This window comes from Oryctolagus cuniculus (genome assembly GCF_964237555.1).
Source record: "Oryctolagus cuniculus chromosome 16 unlocalized genomic scaffold, mOryCun1.1 SUPER_16_unloc_1, whole genome shotgun sequence".
Taxonomy (NCBI): Eukaryota; Metazoa; Chordata; class Mammalia; order Lagomorpha; family Leporidae; genus Oryctolagus; species Oryctolagus cuniculus.
This window is the reverse complement of record NW_027208201.1, coordinates 1700425-1722296: the sequence shown is the minus strand read 5'-3', so window position 1 is coordinate 1722296 and position 21872 is coordinate 1700425. Positions and strand designations below refer to the sequence as shown.

Here is a 21872-nt window from a genome sequence, read left to right as displayed (position 1 = left end):
TGTGCTCCAGAGGAAGTGACAGTCTTTCTTTTCTTGGTTCATGTTGCAACATAATATGTATGTATGCATGCATATTATATACATATTCTGCCTATATATTTATATATAGATATCCATTACCATGTAAAGAGTTGCTCAATATCTATTGTTTTGTATAAATCTCATTTCTATAAATATTTGTTATTCAAATATTTCACTCATACTTTGTATATAATGAAGAACTTTAAAAATCCTTGCTAAGAGTATCAAATAATATTCCATTTTGTAGTTCATATTTCTCTGTTCCCCTCCTCATTCTTTATATTTCCATCAATTCCTTAACCTCTCATTTCTTATTCCCGCTGCCATTGGTATAAAAGCTCTAAAAGGTTTTTGGACACACTGGGCATTTGTGAGAGTTGCCTTTTCAATCTGTTTTATGTTGTGTTTCTTATCTCTAAGAACAGTTTATAAATAATTATTGGGCATTCTAAAGTTGTTGAATCTTATATTGTATTCCCATGTATCATTAACACAGGCATTTTCTCCTGGGTTTGCTAAGATTTGGTTATGATCTCCATTTGGCACGGTATACATCTTGGAGGAACCTGGGCTCTATTCATAAACTCTATTCCTACTATGGGAAATTTACACTCTTCTGGTCTCCATCATTTAGGGTACACGTAAATGATGTACTGCATGCATAACCATTGGAAATACCACTACTAATAATAAATAAATATTTCATAATTGGGATGTCATGTGCACTATCAAAATAGGCAAATTCATAAAAATAATGTGAAGTGAATAATATCATTATACCAAGCTGGTATTCATTAGATTTTTTCTGGATAGAACTTAGGACAAATGCCTAAAATACTTGATCAGTTGTTTCACCTTTGTGGCACCAACTATAGTTCTAAATTCCATTGGCTTTAATGATACTGCAATGATATATGTCCTAATATCTACCTTCTATCAAAGATCTATGTATCATCAACCTACTTTTATAGCTTACAGTAGAAACCAATTAGAAATTAGCACCAAAATAAACAGATGTGAGGAAAACAATTTCACTGACCTACAAGATACTATATTCTGGAGGCATGAAATATTCATATATAAATATATATGAAACATTTATATTTAGCTACAGGTAGACTGTATCTTAAAGATGTGCAGAAGCAGAATAATCCCTCTTCTGAAATGTATTTTTCCAGAAAAAGAATCAGGGGTGCATCCTGAATGTGTAGATTCCAACCATTACAATTCTCATGGGTATATTCATCATTAACATACAATTATTATTATACTTGTGGCCTGAGGTTAGTTTTACCTAGTAAAATCTTACTTTCTTGAATATCTTTTCTTCTTTTTGACTGTAGAAGAAATGAAGTGAGCTCATGGCCCCAAATCTAATATGTAGCAGAAAAGTTTGTGAGCACATGTGGAAGAGCTCATGTAACTCAGGGTTGTTCATTTCAGTGCATGGGTTCTGTAAGAACCTGCTACTGAGGCACAATAGGCCCCTGAGCTGATGAACGTGGACAGCGAAGGACAAGAAGATCCCAACCAGACTCTCCTTTCTCCTATGATGAGATAACATTTCCCTGAACAATTCAATGTGCCAGGCAGAAAGAAATGTCTTCCACATGCCCCAAGTTAATTATCAGAACATTTTAGGTGGGACAGAAATGGAAAGGGCAGGGACGCACAATGCATGTGTCTATGCATCTGCAGACCCAATAGCAAGCATCTATTATGTAAATCAAGGAAAATGATTATGGCAAAGAGAACTTACCCTTTGAATGTGAGATGTTTTTTGAAAATATTAATCATTCTGTCCACAAGGTATATATAAATGGGGAAAAAAGCACCGATCTCAATATCTCCATCCTTGTAATAACTCCGTTCCATCTGGAAAAGGCAGTTCCGATCATCATGACAAGTCACAAGGAGACACAGTTGCAAAAAGAGCAACAGAAAAATCAAAGGAAACATCTTCAAAGTCTGTGAAAACCCTAGGACACAACCATAGTGGAACTTGAAGGGTCATGCATGTGCATACAAATAGCATGTGTGTGTGTGTGTGTGTGATTCCTCGAATCAAGCCATTTTAATACTGCTCAATCTGATTTCTTTCTACCATCTGTCCATTTGTCCATGTGGGAATCTGGAACCCTTACTACCCTGAGGCTGTGCAGCTCAGGGCTTCTGTCCTGATGAAAAACACAAGAAGGAAAACATGTGTGTGAATCATCCTCTTCACCCCAGATGCAAGTATTTCCTCCAAGTCCATGGGTACAAAGACTCAAGGGCATAAATTCTATTAGTTACATTTGGTCCATGAGCTTTGTCAATAAACCTCTCCATGAACTTTGGCAATTATGTACTTGGATTGCATCAGAGGGCATGAAGAGAGGCATCAGGTGAGTTTCTCAGAAAGTTTTCAGACCAGAAAAATCCAGTGTAACACACTTCAAAGACGCAAAGAACAATAGGGAAGCCTCCAGACCCCATGTTCTGGGGAGCCACACATTGCCTTGATACCACACAGACCCAAAGCAGATCCTGTTTACAAAGATACCCAATAGACCTTCTGATTCTCAAGCACTGTGGAACCAGTAATCACCCTGAATTCAGGAGTTTCATTCTGTATGTCAAATCATCACATCTTCAGTTGTAAAATATGAAACCCTTCCACATTGCTGTTAACCATGGTAATCTCATGGTAATCTGTTTTCACACTAAAACCTTGGTTAATACTCTCATGAGCACTAGGGACTATTTGAGAACTTCTCACTTTTTACTATAAGGCAGACAATACTAGCTGGAAGTCATCACTTTATTCCCACCACGACAAACACCAAGGGCAGGATGATGCATACAGATACTTGTACTTCTTGAGTGTAAGCGACTTTAAGTACTCATGTAGGACACCATCAGAGCAGCTACATACCTTTAACACTTTGCAAAACCAAGAGACTGCACAACACAACTGAACAAAATGGATAGCATGTCTTGTAAGCAATAAAGATGATCAACACTGACTCATCATTTGTGCTTGCATATCAGTGTGAGGTATCACTAATGGAGTAAATCTAATGAGGAGGTAAACAAGAGAGCATGGAAGAGAACTCTGTTATTCCACTCAGAAGTTTCCTAAACTCAAACTTCTATCAATGAGTTCTCTAATATTTTAAGCAAAACACATTCTCCATTGCCTAGTCACTGCTCTGATGCCATTAGTGAGATTTTGAATATGGGCTCATGCAAATTGAGATGAAGTATAGGGACAAAACACACAAAATTCACTGACTTGCATAAAATTGAAAATATAATGTCTTAATGAGTTAGATTTATTACCAGTACAATGACAAAACTTGTTGTCTATTCAGTTAAACAAGAAAAGTAAATCTAAATCAGAGAGCAAACATCTCCCGTTCTCTCTAATGTGTAGAAACTAAAGTAGAGTCAATCTGAATGCACAAGATTCACTGAACAAAGGCTGGGACTGGAAAGGATGAATTCCATGCAATGAGAAGGCTTTGAAAATGTATTGAAAATGTGTGTTATGAAACATTATGCATGAATTTCAAAAAATTTGGCACCCAGATCTATTCATCATTTTTTTGCTTAACTATTTCTTTCATATTGATCACATATCTTATACATTCTTTTTTTATAGAAAACTTTTATTTAACAAATGTAAATTTCAAAAGTACCGCTTTTGGATTACAGTGGTTCTTCCTCCCATAACAACCCTCCCACCGGCATACCATCCATTTCTTTATCCCTCTCCCATCCCATTATTCACTCAGATTCATTTTATTATCTTTATATACAGAAGATCAACTCTATACTAAGTAAAATTACAACAGTTTGCACCCACACAGACACACAAAGTATAAAGTCCTGTTTGAAGATTAGTTTTACTGTTAATTCTCATAGTACAACACAGAGGTCCTATATAGGAGCAAGTGTACAGTAACTCCTGTTATTGATTTAACAATTGACACTCTTGTTTATGATGTCAGTAATCACCTAAGGTTTTTGTCATGAGCTGCCAAGGCTTTGGAGCCTATTTTTTTTTTTATGAATAGAGTTAGACAGTGAGAGAGAGAGAGGCAGAGAGAAATGTCTTCCTTCTGTTTGTTCACCCCACAAATGGCTGCTGTGGCCGGAACTATGCCGATCTGAAGCCAGGAGCCAGCTGCTTCTTCCTGGTCTCCCATGTGGGTGCAAAAACTCAAGCACTTTTGGCCATCCTCCACTGCCTTCCGGGGCCAGAGCAGAGAGCTCGACTGGAAGAGGAGCAACTGGGACTAGAACCTGGTGCCCATATTTGATGTCAGTGCCACAGCGCAGGATTAACTAAGTGAGCCACGGCACCAGCCCCTGGAAGCCTCTTCAGTTCACAAACTCCAACCTTATTTAGACAAGGCCATAATTAAAGGGGAAGATCCCTCCTCCCTTCAGAAAAAGGTACTTCCCTCTTTGATGGCCCATTATTTACACTGGGATCTCACTGACAGAGATCTTTCCTGTAGGCTTTTTTTTTTTTGGCTACAGTGTCTTGGCTTTCCATGCCCCCATGCCTCTCATAGGCTTTACAGCCAAATCCAAATGCCTTAAGGGCTGATTCTGAGGCCAAAGTGCTGTTTAGGGCATTTATAATACTATGATTCTCCTGTGTATCCAGCATCCTATGTTGGATTGTTCTCTCCTTTTTAATTCTATCAATTATTATTAGCAGACACTGGTCTTATTTATGTGATCCTTTGACACTTAATCCTATATTTATGATCAATTATGAACTTAAACTGATCACTTTAACTAGTAAGACGGTGTTTATATCTGCCAACTTAATGTGATTTTGAGTCCCATGACACATTTTTAGCTTTACCCTTAGGGATAAGTCCTAGGGAGGATGTGCCAAACTGTATATCTCCTCCATCTCTTATTCTCACTCTTATTCTTTTTGAAAGGCTTATTTTATTTATTTGAAAGACAGAGTTACAGAGAGAGGTAGAGACAGATAGAAAGCATTTCCACCCACTGGATCACTTCCCAGATGGCCGCAACAGCCGGGGCTGCACCAATTGGAAGCCAAGAGACAGGAGCTTCTTCCAGGTCTCCCACTTGGGTGCAGGGGCCCAACAACTTGGGCCATCTTCTACTGCTATCCCAGGCCATAGAATAGAGATGGATCCAAAGAAGAGCAGCTGGGACTTGAACCGGCACCCATGTGGGATACTGACACTTCAGGCCATGGCATTAACCTGCTGCACCACAGGTTTGGCCCCTCCCACTCTTATTTTAACAGGGTTCAATTTTCAGTTAACTTTAAACACCTAAGGATAATTCAATGTTAATTCAAGAGTTCAACCAATGGTATTAAGTAGAAAAAGGAAATACTAAAAAGAATAAAATAGTAAACTGTTCCTCAAAGCACTAATCAAGTCATTGCTTCTCCTAGTGTCAGTTTCACTTCTACAGGTTTCCTTTTAGGTGTTCAGTTAGTTGTCACAGATCAGGGAGAACATAGGATATTTGTCCCTTTGGGACTGGCTTATTTCACTCAGCATGATGTTTTCCAGATTCCTCCATTTTGTTGCAAATAACCAGATTTCATTTTTTGCTTTTACCACTTTGCAGTATTCTATAGAGTTCATATCCATAGTTTCTTTATCCATTCTTCCATTGATGGGCATTTAGGTTGATTTCACCTCACCTGTCTGAATGTCTCTCCTACAGAAATCAACAAACAACCTGTGCTGGAGAGGATTTGAAGGAAAATGTACCCTCATCCACAGGTTGTGGGAATGTAAACTGATTCAGTCATTGTGAAACACAGTATAGAAACCTATGAGAGCTGAAAATAGATCTGCCATATGACCCATCCAACTGATTCCTAGGAATCTACTCAAACAAAATGAAATCAGCACGAAAAAGGGTCATCTATACCCCCATTCATTGCAGCTCAATTCAAAATAGCTAAGAAATGGAATCAACCCAGATATCCATCAATAGCTGACTGGATAAAGAAACCATGGTATATATACTCTAAGAATATTAATCAGCAGAAAAAAAAAAGAAAAGAAATCCTGTCTATCACAACAAAATTGATGCAGCTGAAAACCATGATACTTAAGAGAAATCAGCCAGTATCAACAACAGACATAAACCATATGTATTCTCTTATCCATCATAATAAGTGCCTAAATGTAATGTTTGATTAAAATTGACAATTTGAGATTCCATGTTTTTTTTTTTATAGCCTTTGTCTTTATTTTGAGGAATAGTGTTGGTTTCTTCATACCATTTGTAGAACACATTACATATGGTAAGGTTAATCTCTTGAGTATAAAGTAAACCAGAAAACAGTTCTTTGCAAAAATTAAGAGTGGCGATAGGAGAGGGAGGAGGAAGAAGAATAAGATTGGGGTTGGCACTGTGGAGCAGTGGGATAACACCCTGGTCTGAAGTGCCAGCATCCTATATGGGCACCAGTTTGAGACTCATTTGTTCCAATTCCTGTCTGGCTCTCTGTGTGGCCTGGGAAGGCAGTGGAGGATGGCCCAAATCATGGGAGACCTGGAAGGAGCTCCTGGCTTTGGATCGGCACAGCTCTGGCCATTGCAGCCAATTGGGGAGTGAATCATCAGATGGAAGACCTCTCTCTCTCTCTGCCTCTCCTTTCTCTGTTTAACTCTTTCAAATAAAATAAATAAATCTTTTTTAAAAAAGAAGCTTCAGATTTTTTGTGGACAGGATGAATGAATAGGTGGGAAGTATCTCTGTGATCTAAAACTGTATATATGATATTCATGAAACTTGTATACATCAAGTAAAATTTGAAATATAAACAAATTGAGTAACTTACAAACAAGAAAATATATTTTTAGAAAGCAGAAGTAACAACAAAATATAATTCATGAACAATGGGAATATAATATGATGGATATTTCTGCACAGATAAATAAATGACCAAAGGACATTACAAATGATGCTAATCAGTACTAAGTATGGACAAGCCGTTCCACACCAGAAGGAGCCTCTACTTCACAAACACTAACTGGCTATAAAAACTTTCAAAGTTTTCAGGTGTCAGAGATGCCATAGGGAATTTGGAATCTTGAAACCATGCTAGAAAGTTACAACACATATGGTATGGAAGACAGTTGTCACCTCCTTAGCAAATTCAACATAAAATTCATTGATGACCAAAACATCCCACACCTAATGGTACACTCCAAAATTAGAAAATAGGCAAAAATCTCTTGTACATCAGTGTGTGTCTCCAAACAGCCAAAGTGAAAAATAACACACAAGTCAGTGTATGGTTAACTGGACACACAAAACTCAATGAATTACTACAAGGAATTATCAGTTTGTCATGAAAAATGTAGATACCCGCAATGATGTGAATGCTCCTTGAAAACACCATGCAAAATCAAAGGTCACCTAAATCCACAGAGTCTAATATTTAATTTATACAAAACACTCAGGACATTAAATCCATGGAAACAGAAACAGACTGGTGGTTGTGTGACTTACAAGAGAAGGAACTGAGAGTGACCATTAATGGATAAGGAACCTGATTTGTAGAAAAGGAAATATTTTTAAAATATGACAGAGATAACAGTTGCACAAGAAAGTGAATGGTCCAAATGCCATTACTTCACTTTAAAATTGCTACTTTTTGTTTAATATTTTCTGCTGAAGAAGATATAAAAATCGCTTTCTTATGTCTGGTATTGGCAAAAGTAAATCTAAAGCCAAATTGATAATAAGCAGAAATGAGCAGATGGAAAAGAAGCTTGCAGAATCAGTTCTTCCTATAATGAAAACTTGGTGTGTGATTATCACATCATTTCAAATCTATATGAAATGATATCATAATTAAGAATTTCCTGGATAATGCATATACATATTAAAATGATTTAACATGTCCAATGGTTACATGAAAATATTCCAAGTATATTATAAATCTGAAGTTAATACAGACCCTGAATGAATGAAAACAGCAAATAAACATGTAACTCATTTTATTAAAATATGAATATTATGAAGTTGCCCAGTTGACAATGAAAATGCAGAAATGAAAAGATTCAAGGAGCCTTTATCTGAGATGGGTTTTATTTGTGAACTTAAAACCCAGGCTAAGAAATTTGTACACAGTATTATTTTGAAGAAGAGAGGATGATTGCAGCCTGTGTTGGGGTGTAGTGGATATAACCTTCACCTGTAACCCCGACATCCTATGTGGGTGCCAGGCCATGTCCCGGTTGTCCACTTGCAATCCAGCTCCCTGCTGATGATCCAGAAAAAGCAGTGGAAGATGGCCTCTTGCAGTCCCTGACACCCACATGGAAACCTAACTGAGCTCCTTTCTTTGGCCTGAACCAGCACTGCACCACTATGGATATCTTCAGAGTATATCACCAGATGGATTTTCCCACTATAGCTCTGTTTTGTTATTCAGTGTATGAGAATTAAAAGTTTCTAAGAGAAATGTAAGATGTTCATAAGGTGATTACAATGTTCAAGTTATTTTATAGCATCAGAATGCAAAATCAGTTTTGTAAATACTAGTTTCAAATCCTTGAAACTGAGAGAGCCTCAAAGGCTTCTCTTCAGAACCAACGCTGGGCCACTTAGACATCTTCAGCATCTATCAGCAGATGGCAGGTTTGTCCCACTCTCCCTTTCTTTTCTGTGAATTGGTCCTTCAGAAAAAAAAAAACATTTTAAGAGAAGTATAAATTGTTCATAAGTCAGTTACATTCTGCAAGTTATTTTATAACATCAGAATGCAAAACCAGTTTTTTGAATTTTAGTTTCTAACCATGGAAAACTGCGAGAGCCTTAAGAGCTACTCTTCAGAAGATCCATTTCCTTGGAAAGTATCCGATCCATTAATCCTTTCAAAGCATTCTTCTCAGGTCTTAGGGGAATAATGTAGCACTTGGGGACAAAGATGCAGCCCAGGAGCCCCGCACCAGAGGCCAAGATGGAGAAGACCTCCACAGCCACCATGACCTTCCCCTTGGTGCTGCGGTAGACAGGCAGGAAGGTCACCCAGACACTGCAGAACACCAGCATGCTGAATGTCAGGAACTTGGCTTCATTGAATGTGTCAGGCAGATTCCTGGCTAGGAAAGCCACAGTGAAGCTGGCCATGGCCAAGGAGCCCAGGTAGCCCAGGACACAGTAGAAGGCAGTGACTGAGCCCTTGTTGCACACCAGGATGATGTGGCCATGCTCTGAGTGTGCATCTGTGTCAATAAAGGGAGGAGAAGTCCCAAGCCAGATGGCACAGAGAGCCAGTTGGATCAGGGAGCAGATGGGAATAATGGAGTTAGGTACCCCTGATAGCAGCCACTGTCTCATCCTTCTCCTGGGGAAGTGACCTTGAAGGCCAGAACCACAGTGGTAGTTTTGGCCAGGACAGTGGAAACAGACATGGTGAACACAACACCAAATATGGTTTGCTGGAGGACACAGGTGGCTGTATTGGGATGACCAATGAAGAGTAAGGAACAGAGGAAGCAGAAGAGGGCAATGAGCAGGATGTAGCTGAGACAACGATTGTTGGCCTTGACTATTGGAGTGTCTCGGTGCTTCACAAAGACACCAAGAACCCCAGCGGTGAGGACAGAAAAACACAGAGCTGTGCAGACCAGGGTCATTCCTAATGGGTCTTCATAAGCCAAGAAGGCCACAGCTTTGTGCAGGCAGCGGTCATGCTCTGCGCTGGCATACTGATGATCCAGACACTTCACACACTGATCCATATCTGGTGAGAAATTTACAGTAACATCATCCCCCGTTCAGTTATTTCTGATTTACAAGGACCTTCTAAAATACCCAACTGAGCTAGTTTAGGCAAATACTCCTTATTTGTTGTTGATGACAACATATAAAAATGACATCTATGAAAGTTTTAGGCATTATTTATGCTTTTCAGGGGCAGGCTAGTGGCTCAGTAGGTTAATCCCTTGTGGGTGCCAATTCTAGCCCTGACTGCTCTTCCAATCTAGCTCTCTGCTATGGCCTGGGAAAGCAGGAGAGTATGGCGCCAGTCCTTGAGCCCCTGAACCCCTGTGGAGATGGGAAAAAATGCCTAGCCCCTGGCTTTGAATAAGCACTGCTCTGGTAATTGTGGCCATTTGGGGAGTAAACCTACAGACGGAAACCTTTCTATCTGTCTCCCCCTCTACTGTCTGTTACTCTGTTCTCAAATAAATAAAATTTATTAAAAATAAAAATAAAAAAATCATGTCCATCTACCTCATATTAGTCAGTTATTACTCTCTCTAAGTACCTTTCTGATGAGTACATTCTCTTTTTCTAATAACAGAGCCCTAAGGCCTACTCTCTGAACCTCTTCATGTTGCTTTAAAAGTATATCTTAACCTGTGTCATTTTAACACCACAAACTCATTCTTCAAGATTTCTTAGGATTGGGAAGTGATGGTCAAGGTACCAGAGGATTCCATGTGTGGTGAGGACTACTCTGCCCTTATACATGACACATACTTGCTGTGTCCTCACTTTGAACAAGAGCAAGCAGCAGCCCTTGTTTTAAGAGTGCTATTCACTCAATAATATCATGACCTATTCAACAGGTCAAGGTTCCTTGTGTTGGTTTTTAATGAAAGTTAGTTTATTTATTTATTTATTTTTAATTTTTTGACAGGCAGAGTGGACAGTGAGAGAGAGAGACAGATAGAAAGGTCTTCCTTTGCCGTTGGTTCACCCTCCAATGGCCACCATGTCTGGCGTGCTGCAGCCGGCGCACCGGGCTGATCCGATGGCAGGAGCCAGGTGTTTCTCCTGGTCTCCCATGAGGTGCAGGGCCCAAGGACTTGGGCCATCCTCCACTGCACTCCCTGGCCACAGCAGAGAGCTGGCCTGGAAGAGGGGCAACTGGGACAGAATCCAGCACCCCGACCGGGACTAGAACCTGGTGTGCCGGCACCGTAAGGCAGAGGATTAGCCTAGTGAGCTGTGGCGCCGGCTTATTTATTTTCAATTACTTGAAAGGCAGAGTTACAGAAATAGGAGAAGTAGAAGGAGGAAAGAAGAGGAAGAGTGACAGGGGGAGGAGGAGAGGAAAGGAAAAAGAGAGAGAGGAAGAGAAAGGGAGAGAAAATCTTTCACCTGGTCGTTCATACCCCAAAAGACTGCAATGGCTGGAGCTGGGCTGATCTGAAACCAGTAACCAGGAGGTTCTTCTTGATTTCCCAAGTGGGTGTGGGCCCAAAAACCCAAGCATCTGCAGATAACAGGACTTGAAGTGAAGCAGCTGGGACTGAAACTGGTGCCATTTGGGATGCCTGCATCAGGCAGAGGCTTAACCTGCTATGCCACTCTTAATATCATGGATTGGAAGTTTGCGAATTTTAGGTACAGAGAAAGCATCCAGCTATCTCTGTGAAGCATAACTCTCTATGGTAGGATGTGGATGAAGTCATTCTAAAGGAAAGCTTCATTTTCCAGAACTGCGAAGTGAAAATAACTTTTCTCTGTGTTTAATCTTGTATTCAAGCACTACTTAATCAATTACTGATACACTGACTTAATTACACAATCCCATTATCATTTTAAAACAATTCCACTTTTATATCTTCATTTCCAATAAGTTCAATGTCCTTATTTTTGGATAATATGCAAATCTGAAAATTGTTTACCACAATAAAACTGTTGGGAATTATTTTAATAACCATGAGTATATTTGGATTTTTAATATATTTCTTAATATGCTTCATAATATTTCCCTCTAAATCTTTGAATTTCTTTTGTATTCTTTCTTTTTTTGGACAGGCAGAGTGGATAGTGAGAGAGAGAGACAGAGAGAAAGGTCGTCCTTTTGCCATTGGTTCACCCTCCAATGGCCACCATGGCTGCCGTGCTGGGGTGCAGGGCCCAAGCACTTGGGCCATCCTCCACTGTACTCCCTGGCCACAGCAGAGAGCTGGCCTGGAAGAGGGGCAACCGGGAAAGAATCCAGCGCCCCGACTGGGACTAAAACCCGGTGTGCTGGCGCTGCTAGGTGGAGGATTAGCCTATTGAGCCACAGCGCCGGCCTTCTGTATTCTTCAATGTAGCACCATTTAGTGATTATATTCTGCTATTAGTATTTCTTACATCTGTGCAGAAACCCTTCAACTTTCTTTGTACACACACACTGTAACCAGAGAACTTCCACTTTGATTATGGCCTTGTCGAATTACTGACAGAGTTTGTGGTCACAAAAGTCTTCCATAGCCTTGGCAGCTCATGACAAGAGCCTTGGGTGATCACTGATATCATAAATAAGAGTGTCAATTGTTAAATCAACAACAAGAGTCACTGTGTACTTATTCCCCATGTAGGACCTCTGTCCTCAATGAGTTGTACTGTAAGAATGAACTGCAAAATTGTTGTTTTCAAACAGTACTTTTACATTGTATGTGTGTATGTGTGCAAACTGTTGAAATCTTTCCTTAGTATAGACTTGCTCTTATTAAAAATGAATCTTAAGGAATGGGATGGGAGAGGGAGTAGGAGGTAGGATGGAAGTTGGAAAGGGAGAGTGGGTATGGGAGAGGAACCACTATAATCTTAAAGTTGTACCTATGAAAATTGCATCCATTGAATAAAAGCTTTAAAATAAAAAAAAAAGTGTTGGAGATGTATGGGATACTATCAAATGACCCCATGTTGGGTCTTAGAGATTCCTGAAGGTATGCAAAGAGAAAATGGATTAGAAAGTTGATTCACTGAAATAATTACAGAAACTTTCCCCAATTAGGAAAAAGGGACATTCACATACACTAGGAACATAGAACTCCTTATAGACATGACCAGAAAATATATTCACCACAACACACTGTAGTCAAATTTTTAATGTAAAACATTTAAAAAAATCTAAATCCTGCAAGATAGAAACATCAGATTACTTTCAGGGGATATCCAGTTACATTCACAGCTGACTTCTCATCAGAAACAATACAGGTTCAGAGAGAATGGTGAGACATAGTCCATATCTTAAAACAAAACTGTCAACCCTGAATACTGTACTGTGCAAACCTCTAATTTATGAATGAAGGTGAAATAAAGACCTTCCACAACAAGAGAAATTGAAAAAATTTGTCACCACTCACGGAGGCTTACAAAAATGCTTATAGATGGGATACACAGAAACACAGAAAGATAGCCATCATTATGCAGGAATATGAAGGCAGAAAATCCCCCAATAAAACTACAAAGGAAATCTAAGGCAAACAACAGGAATGGTTACAACAGGAGTGTCTCCAGTGAAGAGGCAAGTCCTAACTTATCAATAGTAACCTTGAATGCAAATGGCCTAAACTCCCCAAGTAAAAGATACTGGGACCAGTGCTGGCATCCCATGTGGGCAATACCTGGCATCCCATGGGGGCAATCTGATAGAGGGATGGAAACTGACCACTGTCACTCAGAAGAGGTTTAAAAGACCCAAGAGTCAGCTAGGGGAAAATGCAAGAAATCTGTGTACGGTTATTGCCATAGTGTACAGTATTATTCCTGAAGGGAATTAAGCAAATGGTGAAAGTGTCACAGAAAATTGAATATTTCATTTTTATCACCTCCCACTACATAAGAACTTCCTCAACCATGAGTTTAGCTCAGAGGTTGAGGAAAATGTTTCCATTTTCACTTCACCTGTGATACCTCAGCATCAGAGCAAATGTGGTGACTCCTCCAAATCTCTGCATGCCTGCTCTTTAGATTACACACTATGACTAAAGCTTAAGGTGTCAGTCATTTCAGTTTTGGGCACTGAGTAAGGTACATAAGGTAATGTGCTTTTTCCCTCTATTTCCCATACACACTCATCTGTGAAATTTTGTAGTGTTCCAGCAGTGCCACTATTTGGACACCAATATTCATTCCTGAAATTACTGCTACAGACTTGCTGTTTCCTACACATGTAATTAGGAATGTCCCTTTCTGGCCCACAAGCCAGATGAAGGGATTATCCATCACCATCACACCACTGTGCATGACATTATAGAGATCAAATCCCAAGGTCACTTTGGGTAAAAGGTGGGAGTTCTTGATTCCCTCAATAGCAAAAACCAAGGCCAGAACATACTGGTAGTTTTTGGACTGAAACCTGCAGGAAAGGCACACGGATCCTAAAGGGAAAAGCCTCCAATCCAGATTATCATCAATTCTACTCCCATAACTGTTACAATTGCACTGTTCTGGCCAAAATTCCTGAGTTCCAATCATTCTTTTTACACCTCCTGAGGATAGAGTGTGAAGACGGTCGTATTTGCTGCAGGACACACCCTCACAAGAATCAAAGCTGCTACTACCTTAATCCTGGTCTTCTAGTCTAAATGATTCTGAAAATATGCTCTGCTATTACATCATAAAGTCTTGGGCATGTTATCACATGGCTGTCCACGCAGCCAAAGAACATGATCTTTTTGTATGCCTACCTCATCAATTTAATTCATTTCTGGCAACATCTACTAACTTATTATATTTGATATCTAAAGTAAATATTACAATATGCTCTGGAATGCCCTCTCTACATTTCTTGCAAATATAGGAAATGGATTCAACTTGTTAATGAACACATGAACAAAGGAATGGCACATCTCTTTAGCACTACCTCTATAGATGTTTCTTATATTCACAAACCACAATGATTCTTTACATTATTACATCATCAAATTCTTCTTGAAACAGTAATCATATACTTCTAAGGGTGCAGTTTGTAATGGGAAGAGAGAGTAACTCAACTGAAGGCTATGTGATTAGAAAGAGAGAAGATGTCAGACTATTGAGACTGGTAGATGGAAGTCTGGACTTCATCCAGAAAAAACTCTTCCCCATAAAACTTGCCCATCAACCACCATCACAAACCAGGAAAACGAAATCAGATTCAGAACTCGAAAGAAGGAGAACAGTGAAAAGGGAAGAACACTTTAGAGAAGCCTGAAACACTCACAGGGTGGACTTGAAACACTGGACTATGAGACCCATGGTGCCTAAAATTAAGACAGATAATCCTTTATTTGGAAAACTAAGCATATGTTAAAGTAAATCATCAGCATTGGTATCAGTATTTACTCCAAACAGGCCTTTTTCATTCAATTTTTGTTACAGAATTCAGCATAAATAGCCTTCCATGCAAAGAACACAATGGATTTCTATTTTCTGGGATCTGATATTTCTCAAAGAATGAAAATGAGGAGCCCTTTGTATTTATATTAGATGCACTGGGTGTTGAGTATTGATGAGTATACCACGTCATGTTCACTGCTTGTTAATGGACACTGTGTGCTCCAGAGGAAGTGACAGTTTTTCATTTCTTCATTCCTGTTATTGTATAATATGTATGTGTGTATATGATATAAATATTGCCTCTTTCTATATTTACATATAAGTGTTCTATACCATATATACAGTTGTTCTACCTCTCTATACTGTTTTTATATATAAATATATAGCTTGTATTAATATTTATTATCCAAATTCCTCATTCATGCTTTGTAGAATGAGGAAATTTGAAAATCCTTGTGAAAAGTATCAAATAATACTCAGTTTTCTACTACATATGTTGCTGGTCTTCTCCTCATTCTTCTACACCTCCATCTATTTCTCTTCTAATTTCTTCCTCCTGCTCCCCCACTGGAATCAAAAGATCTAGAAAGCTAATTGTCACTCTAGGCAATTCTGAGAGTTGCCCTTTTGATCTGTTTTATGCTGTGTTCCTTATTGCTAAGAACAATTTTTCAGCAATTATTATATATTCTAGATTTGGTCAGTATAACATTGGAGTATATGGTGTCTAAATCTATTTTTAGTTCAATATGAGTTATTTTCCTAGTGTCATCAACATAGGTATTTTCTCCTGGATTTGCTGATATTTGATTATGATCTCCAGTTTGCATGGCATTCATCATGGGGGAACCTGGGTACTATTCATAGAATCTACTCTTGAAACTGGAAATTTGCTATCTCCTGGTCTCCATCATTTCAGGGTACACTGAAATGATGTGCTGCATGCATAACAATGGGGAATTGTACTACTAATAATAAGTAAATATTTCATAAATGGGATGTCATGTGCACATATCAAATTAGGACACTTTATATGTGAAGAGAATAATATTACAATACCAAGCTATTATCCATTAGATTATTTCTTGGAGAGATCTTTGGACAAATGCCTAAAATACATAATCAGTAGCATCATCTTGGTGGCACAAACTATACTTTTCAAATCATTTGGCTTTAATGATAATGCAATGATCTATGACATAATATCTACTTCTATTGAAGATCTATGCAATGGAATCCTACTTCTTGTAGCATTACAGTAGAAACCAGAAAGTTAGCACCTTCATAAACAGGTGTGAAGGAAACAATTATTCTGTCCTACAAGTTACAATATTCTGTAGCATGAAATTATTATATATTTATATGTGTAACATTTACACTTATCTCTAAAAGAAAATATACTAAAGAGGGGCAGAAGCAGAATGATCCCCCTTCTGGGATGTCTGTACTTTTGTTCAGAAAAAGATAGAATCCGGGACACATCCTACATTTTGAAGATTAGAAGCATTAAAGTTCACAAGTGCAATTCACTATTAAAATATAATTATTATTATATATTTGCCTGAATCAAGCCATTTTATTACTGCTCCATTTGACTTCTTTCCACCAGCTGTCCAGCAATCCATGGGGGAACCTGAAAGTTATCTGCCCTGAGGCTCTGCAGCTGAGGTTTTCTGTTCTGATGAATAACACGAAAAGAAAAACATGTTTGTGGATGATCTTCTCCACCCCAGGTGCCAGGATTTTCTCCTTGTCCATGGATACAAAGACTCAAGGGAGAAATTCCTGTTAGTAAAATTTGTTGCATGGGCTTTGTCAAAAAAACCTCTCCATGAACTTTTTGCAATTATATTCTTTGATTGCATCAGGGGCCTCAAAGGGAGGCATTAGGCAAGTTTCTGAGATGGCCCAACTCATTCAGGTTTCAAACAAGAACACTCTAGGATCACACATTCCAAAGATCCAGAGAGCAAAGGGTCAGCTTCCCACAAACAGTGTCCTGGGTAGCAGACATTGCCTTGATGCCACAGAGACCCCAAACCAATCCTGTTTACAGAGATACCCACTAGGACATGTGGTTTTCAATCACTATGGAACCAGTAATCACCCTGAATTTGGAAGTTCCCATTCTGTATGTCAGATCACCACATATTCATTTGTAAAAAAGGAAAGCTTTCCACATTGCTGTCAACCGTGATAATCATATGATGACTGCTTAGGCACCTACACCCCTGGTCAATGCTCTCATGAGAACTAGGGAATACTTGAGTACTTCTCACTTTTTACTAAAAAGCAGACAATACCAGCCAGAAGTTATGTATTTATTCTCACCTCCGCAAACACCAAGGACAGGATGATATCTGCAGACACCTGTACTTCTTGAATGCAAGTGACTTTCCGGACTATTATGTAGGAAACCATCAGGGAAGCTACGTACTGTTAAACCTTTGCCAAACCCACAGAATGAACAACATGAAAGTAAACACAATGAATAGCATGTCATGTAGGGAATGATGATGAGCAGCACTGACTAATCATTTGTGCTTGCATATCAGTGTGAGATATTGCTAATGGAGTAAATCTAATAAGGAGGGAGAGGAGAGGGCAATTAAGAGAACTCATTCTAAAGTTTCCTAAACTCAAATTGCTTTAAATGCGGTGCCTAATATTTTAAGCAAAACAAATTTTCCATTGCCTACCACTGCTCTGATGCCATTAGGGAGATTTTGAATAGTGGCACATGCAAAGTGAGATGCAGAATAGGCACAAAATACAATCAAAGTTCAGTAACTTGCGTACAATGAAAATAGAATGCCTTGATGAGCTAGATTCATTACAAATACAATGAAGAAACTTGGTGTATATTCAGTTACACAAGAAAAGTAAATCTAAATCAGAGAGCAAGTATCTTCTATTCTCCCTAATGTGTGGAAACTAAAAGAAGTGTCAATATGAATGCACACAGTTCACTGAACAAAGGTTGGGAATGGAGAGGATGAACATCACGCAATGAGACATCTTCCGAAAGTTCATGGGAAATGTGTGTAATGAAACAATTATGCAAAAATTTCAAGAAATTTAACACCCAGATAGATTATATATGTCAATTTCTCCTGGTAATGGGATGATCTCATGTTGAGTGATTTCATGTTCTTATCCTTTTCTCCTAGTTTATCTGGGATTCCTACATTAATTTGTTCCAGTTTGATGGGGACATGCAAAAATATTCAACTATTTTCAATCCACTTCCTTTGTTCCTGGGATTTTCTCCTCTAGCTAATTTAGCAAAGTAATCTAAATTATACTATTTGAAAGTCCTTGGTGTTTTCTGGCAGTAATTCTCATGCTTTCTTTGAGAACAGAAGGGAATTTCAAATCAATGAACTTGCATTTGTATTAGATGAAGAAGGGAAATCCAAAAACACAGGGAAGCAGAATTGGGCAGAAGCTCCTATTTACCCTGTGTTGAGCTGAACACCACTGGCCATCCCCAGATCTACCAGGTAAGACATCAGAGTACATCCCAATAATCTCCCTGTTACAGTAAGTTCTCAACATGATTCTGAGGCAAGATTTATTTGAAGACATTCAAATTTAGGAAAAACCTAGGATATTAACATACACAAAGACTTCAGGCATTGTCTAAATAATTTCTCTTCATGAGTCCTTCAAAAAGTATAACATACAAACTACCTAAAAGGAAAACTCAAAGTCTCAAATTATTGGGATTAGGAAGATCACACCATATTAGATCAACTGGATTGTCAGAACAAGGAGAGCAAACACATTAACTTCCTCATCAAATGCTGGAGATTCAGTGAGGTCATATTTCTATTCCCAAATAAAAAAAATTCTACAATATACTGTTCAAGTAAGATGTAAATTTCCAGCCCAAGGGAGACAATGTACATTAGAATCATTTTACATTTCATGATTACTAGGTTTCACCAAAATGGTGGGGAAGAAGCCAGGAGGACTCTCCCTCTTCATGATTCCCCAGGGAACCCATCCCCACCACTGCCATATCATATCACTGCCAGGTGCTGGTGCTCATCCTCTGACCTCCACAAACACTACTGAAGGTGAAGGCAGAGCATCTATCAACAAGCACTCCTACTGTTTCAGTACACCCATCTGGCTAATTCTGATGCCAGGTAAGATCTGAAAGCACTGTTTAACTAAATATTAGACTATGAAAGACTTTATTATGAAAGACTAAATTAAGACTATCAGTGTAAAAACAGAGTACAGTCATTGTGTAAATATTTTGTTTATGTGCCACTCACAAAATGCAAAATACAAACCACCATAGGCTGCAAATGAAATTTTAGTGCCAGCAAGATTAAAATGATCATATTATAATCACATAAACTGGACAGGCAGAATAAAGACAGAGGAAAAAGTGAATTAAGCTTCTCATCTTACATTGGGGAGTGAATGAACAGGAATTGCTATTCTGAATTTAGGATACTTGTACAATTACAAATTCTCTAACATCAAGTACACTTAAGTGAAACTTTCTGAACTTAGTGGTGAAAAGTTAAGAAAAATGAGTTTACTTCATAAGGAAATTGGATCTGACCAAACCATGAAGCCACACTATCACTGGCCCATAGAATTCCCATGAGGATTCATCAGGGATGTTTCCACAGCTTTCCATAGGCCTAGGGGCTCTCTCTGGGGCTGTCCCTGGGTGGCAGAGCTGTGAGGAGTTGAGAGGAGGTGGGGAGAAGGAAGCAGCTCTCTCCCAAGGGTCAGGGGCTATGCTGCTACATCAGAAAGCCCCATGTAACAAGCATACCTCACTCTGGACTGGAAGAGGCAAGGTCAACGGCACTTGAAACCACTGAGGGCTCCTGTGCAGGATGAAGCTCCTGCCTCTGCTGTTGCCTGAGAATCCTCACTTGAGCCTTTTTTTTTTAACTTTTATTTAATGAATATAAATTTCCAAAGTACGATTTATGGATTACAATGGCTTCCCCCACATACCGTCCCTCCCACCCACAACCCTCCCCTTTCCCACTCCCTCTGCCCTTCCATTCACATCAAGATTCATTTTCGATTCTCTTAATATATAGAAGATCAGCTTAGTATACATTAAGTAAGGATTTCAACAGTTTGTTCCCACACAGAAACATAAAGTGAAAAATAATAGATGATTTTTTTTTAAATGAGGATGACATCAGATCAGACCTATTGTCATGTTTAATCCCAGTGAGAGTCAAGTTGGGAGTTGATAATTTCTTTTTTTTTTTTTCTTTTTTTTTCAGAGGATCAGTTTAGTATACATTAAGTAAAGATTACCAGCTCTTGACTTGGCTCAAGCCTCAATCTAGGGGCTAGTTGCAGTACACATGAAGGCCTCTGCAAACACCCAGAGATGCTGAGAAGGTAGCAATCCCAGAGCCATACCATAAAGATCCCTGGAGGCTGCACTGTGGTGCACTAGTGTAAGCCTGTACCTGAGGTGCCAGCATCCTACGTGAGCACCGATTCATGTGCAGCTGCTCCTCTTCTTATATAGCTCCCTGCTATATAACCAGGGAAAGCAGTGCAGGGTGGCCAAGTGCTTGGGTCCCTATACTCAAGTGGGAGACACAAAAGAAGCTCCTGGCTCCTGGCTCCTGGCTTTGGAGCTGCCCAGCTCTAGTCTTATTGGCCATTTATGAAGTGAATCAATGGATGCAAAATTCTCTCTCTCTCTCTCTTTCTCTGTGTGTCTCTCTCTTTGTCTCTCAAATATATAAATAAATATAATCTAATAAAACATTAATGAAGAGCCCCAAGGTTCTCCCTAAGTGGTATTTAGCAAAGTTCTATGGAAAAATTCAAATGCATTGGGGCCAGCACTGTGGCACAGCAGGTTAACGCCCAGGTCTGAAGTGATGGCATTCCATAAGGGCACCTGTTCAAGGCCTGTCTGCTCCACTTCCTATCCATCTCTCTGCTATGGCCTGTGAAGCAGCAAAAATGGCCCAAGTTCTTTAACCCCCACACCCATTTGGGATACCCAGAAGTTCCTGGCTTTGGATTGGTGCAACTCCAGCCATTGCGGCAAATTTGGGAGTGAACCAATGGATGGAAGACCTCTCTCTGTGTCTCTGTTTCTCCTCTCTCTGCATAACTCTGATTTTCAAATAAATAAATAAATAAATATTTATAAAAAATTTCAAGCCATCATCATCCTTGGATGCACTCTTAGTGTTGTAGGGTAGCCCTAATCCGTTGAATGAACCAAGACCTGTGCAGAGGAGCAAAAAAAGACTCCCTAACACCCACCATTGTTACACTGCAAAGACAACGTGAATGTGGTTCGGCAGCACCAATATTTTTCTGGTTTAAATGTAAGGGATTCCATCGGACCCCAGAAGACCCAAGAAAAGCATATTTGTGTACAGCATACTCTGAAATCACATTTTATAATTATTGCCTCTGAGGAATATGATTGTGCAGGGTTTATCTATTTTTCTTTATATCTAATTTTGGATTTAATTTCCCATGTCTAAATCTTGTACAATAAAGGGGTAAATGATGCTTCCACATAAAAAATAAATGCCTATATGTATCTACTTAAAATATAAACAGTCCTAATTTAAAACAGAAAAAGGAAACATGGCAAGTCAGAATAGAATAGATTCTTCACATAATGAATACACATGTGTGCGACTCAATAATTACTAATAAATCAAAATATCAATGAGACACTATTTGCAGATACCAACTCAGGCCACCCATTAAGATCATCAATGTGAAGGGAATAATATTGTTATAACTGGCTGGTA

The 21872-nt window shown here is 39.0% G+C and overlaps 1 pseudogene; it reads right to left on the bottom strand.

Annotated features, from left to right (window-relative positions):
* Positions 1-21872, bottom strand: part of LOC100352210 (vomeronasal type-2 receptor 116-like) — a 54976-nt pseudogene that overhangs the window by 8661 nt on the left and 24443 nt on the right.